The sequence below is a fragment of the Populus euphratica genome, unplaced genomic scaffold (genome assembly GCF_000495115.2).
Source record: "Populus euphratica unplaced genomic scaffold, PopEup_1.0 scaffold2412.1, whole genome shotgun sequence".
Classification (NCBI taxonomy): Eukaryota; Viridiplantae; Streptophyta; class Magnoliopsida; order Malpighiales; family Salicaceae; genus Populus; species Populus euphratica.
In genome coordinates this window covers 13,337-17,279 of record NW_011502246.1, presented here as the reverse complement: position 1 = coordinate 17,279, position 3,943 = coordinate 13,337, and positions in this window count along the sequence as shown.

The window sequence follows — 3,943 nt, the reverse complement described above, 5'->3', positions numbered from 1 at the left end:
AATCACATCCTTGCCAAAAATCCAATAGCAGCCCTAAAGTTGTCCGTCGTTTTCACTTTCGCCCTTGATCTTGAAATTATACAATTTGACCCTCAATTGAGCAATAAACTTCTAATTTCTTCAAATGAGCCCCTAATCTGTTTTGAATTTCAGCTCCTCTACTTATGTGCCTTTTTCATTTTAGTCCTTGGTTTTGGATTTCTTTAATTAAGTCCCTAATTGGCCATCAAACTTTAATATTTATGCAATTAAACCCTTGATTTGATCAAATTAACTCTTAAAAATTATAATTTGACCCTAGAACTTTAATTTCTTCCAATTAAAGCCCAAATTGACTTCAATATCAATTTTTCTCGTAATCAAACTCTTTATAAATTAAATTAAACCTTCAATAAAATTTAATTAAGTCCATAAACATCTGATTTTGGACTTTTCTTACTTAAATTGAATTTTATTTGTTAATAAGATTGTCATCAGTCAATAAAATATTGTTAAATTTTAATTTTTGTATTTTTTAACCTCCTAAACCAATTGTTGACTATTTTTAGGGTGCTCTGACATCCTTTTTTCACTGTTTATATTTTTTGATAATATTTTTTATATTTTATTATCTTTTTGAAAAGAAACAAATGTGAATTGGTGAATAACCTAAAAATAGGTTATGACACTCATAAATGTTGACATTGCATGAAGATTTTTTTTATGTTGGTAAAAAATTAACACGGCCACACTGTATCGTGGTCCATTTGTCTAATGAAAAAAACTAGAAGCATTCATCATTTTAATCTGCATTCTTGTTAGATAAATAGTGTCATTTTTTAATTTTTCAATTTGGTTATTAGACTTTTTTTTTTTTTTACTCTTATTCATTTATTAATGTTTGTGATATTTTATGTGTTGATATTTTCTTTTTTTGAATTTTCTTGAAAATTCAATGTGTTTGATGAAATTTTAGAATTGAATTAGAGACTCATTTTGTTAAATAAGATTTAAATTTATATTGACAAGATATTAAAAGAAAAGGACAAAACAAATCTTATGAGGTTTTCTTAATATTCATCCTAAAAACTTCATTTTAGTGCAAAAAATCTCCATTTACTCGGTTTCAATTCCTTTAGTTTTAGAATTTTATGTTTCGATTCTAAACTTCATTTGTTTTATATTTTAAGCCTTGAGTTTTTAAAACAATTTGATTGAGATATTTTTGAACTTCTATCTAGTTAGAAAAGGTAGATTGGGCTCAAGAAGTTTTTCCTGAATTGATTTAATTTTATATTTTTTAATGGGTTTTAAGGTTTTTTAGGTTATAAATAAGTTTGTTGATATTTTTAAGATGTTTATTAATTGTTTTCTAGTGAGATTAATTTGTTTTTAAAATAGATTTTTAGATCAAAGAACCTAAAACTTGATTTTTTGGCCACTTAGCCAAAATCTAAAGCAATAGACATTGCATATATATATATATATATATATATTTTATTTATTTATTTATTTTAATAAAAAAGTGAATTTACATATCATCATCCTGAAACAAATAAAAAAAAAGAATAAAAAACTATTTTTTGTTATTACACTAGACATAAAAGCCCAATCTCATTGTTACATGGCCTATCTCATTGTTAAGAGCCCAATCTCATTAATAATAAATAAAATAGCCTACCATATATTACACTGATATAATTGGAGGCCATGCATGTATACATTGATTTAACCTATCATATATACATTGAAATAGCTAACCTATCATGTATATATTGATCTAATTATAGCTTACTTACATTAGTATATCTCAATCAAGAAAAGAATAAATATATATATCATAACTGTCACGGCAAAGAATCAATGGCATTAAACGTGTAGGTATTTCCTTTGACACTTCCACAGTCAGCGAAGCAGCTACGCCAGCCGCCATTGCAATTTTCTTCCACGCCTATAGACCCATCACACTTTAGCCTTCACCCTTATCACGGCAAGGAAACACCAGCCTCGTTTTTTCTTTTTTCTTCTCTTCTCTGTCAAGACCCCTCATCAGCGCTTTCTATTTCTTCATTCTCACAGCAACAGTAATCGAGAGCCCTTTCATCATAAGCAACAGCCCAGTTCAGCCAAGAGAAATGGCAACATCCGTGTTTGAGGAAGAGAAATCCTTATGCAATTGCAGCAAGCTCCACCACCTACAGCTCCGCAGTTTGAGAAGGAACCAGCAGCAGCGTGCACCAGCTACTTCCAACACAGCAGCGTCTCAGACCGTCTTCCAGCAGCAATGCCCATTCCACCGCCGTGACCTCCGTTGATGTATCTGTACTGTGACCTCCATTGAAGCAGCACCAGCCTTCCTCAGAACCACCGTGTCTTTCTTGTGTAGCTGCACCGTGAGGTGTCCTCCATAGTCCAGCAGCATGTCGTCCAATTCACCAGCTTTTTCTTGTTGAATTAAACTCCATCTAGATGGTCAAGGAAAACAACCATAAGTTGTTACCGCCTAACCGTTCAATTGCCAGCAGCTTTTACATCATCGGCCACAGCTACCTTCATATTTGAAGATTAAATTTTCTTGTTTTGAATTCGTGTATAAATAGATAGCTGAGTTTATGTTATTATGTATGGAGAGATTGAGAAAAACACAGAGAAAAAGAGAGAGGAAGTGCATTAAAGCTTTAGTTTTAATTATTGTAAGCTTTTGTTCTTGAAATAAAGAGTGTGTTTTATCCCCTCTGAGTGTTTCTAAACTACCACAAGTGGTTTCTCCCACCAACAATTGGTATCAGAGCCCTGTTCGTCAGAAAACAATGCTATTTTTGTATATACCTGAATTTTCAAAGTTGTCAAAAACAAGTTTTGATAATTCCACAGTGTAGAGCTCATCTATATGAACTCACTGGTGCAAAACTCAGCCTTATCGGAGCCCGTGGTAGCCCACACGTGCCGCCTAAAATTCTGCATAGAAGCCTATACACGCTAGAGGTTGAAGACAACTAAGCACACCGTACCATATCGAGCCGAGCCGAGCCGCCAAGCCGGGCTGTGAGCCGATCCTGAGTCGAGCCTCCAGCCGAGCTGTTTCCACACCGCGCAGAGAAGAGAAGCTGAGCAGTAGCCGAGTTGATAGAATATTCCCGGCTCAACCTCAGCGAACAGCCCGACATACAGAATTGGTTTTTTGACCGGTTCACCCTATTTTTGACCTATTTTCTACAAAGTCAAACTGGTTCCCTATTATTTAGACCATTCCGAATTGATCTACAGTGTCAATTTGGCCAAATTCAACTCACACAAGGAGATATAGTCATTCAAAGAGCGAAATGACTACAGAAAATGCATAAACACTCATCCTGAAGCTCACCAAAGACAACTATGATAGTTGGTGCATCAGATTGAAGACATTTCTTGGTTCAAAAGAGTGTATAAAGATTGTGCAATATGGTTATGATGAACTAGAGTCCAAAGAATCAGAAGATGCTTTGCTAGAGGCATAGAAGCAAGTCCTCAAAGCCAATAGAAAGAAAGACAACAAAGCAAAGACCATCATTTATCAAGGTCTTGATGAAGCCACATTTGAGATCATTGCTTCCGCAGAAACATCAAAAGAAATATGGGAGGCTCTCCAATAAAAATACAAAAGTGTTAACAGAATCAAGAAGATTCGTCTCCAATATTTGCAAGGTGAATCTGAGTTATTACAAATGAAGTCCTCAGAATCCATTTCTGATTATCATACAAAAATTATAGTGATAATCAATCAGATGAGAAGAAATGGATATAGCAGCATATTATTTGCGTGCCTATATATTGATGATTTGATCTTTACCGGCAACAAACCTACCATGTTTGAAGACTTCAAGAAGAGCATGGTACAGGAGTTTTAGAAGACAGACATTGGTTTGATGGCACATTTTCTTGGCTTAGAAGTGGTGTAGAAAGAAGAAGGGATTTTTGTATCCCA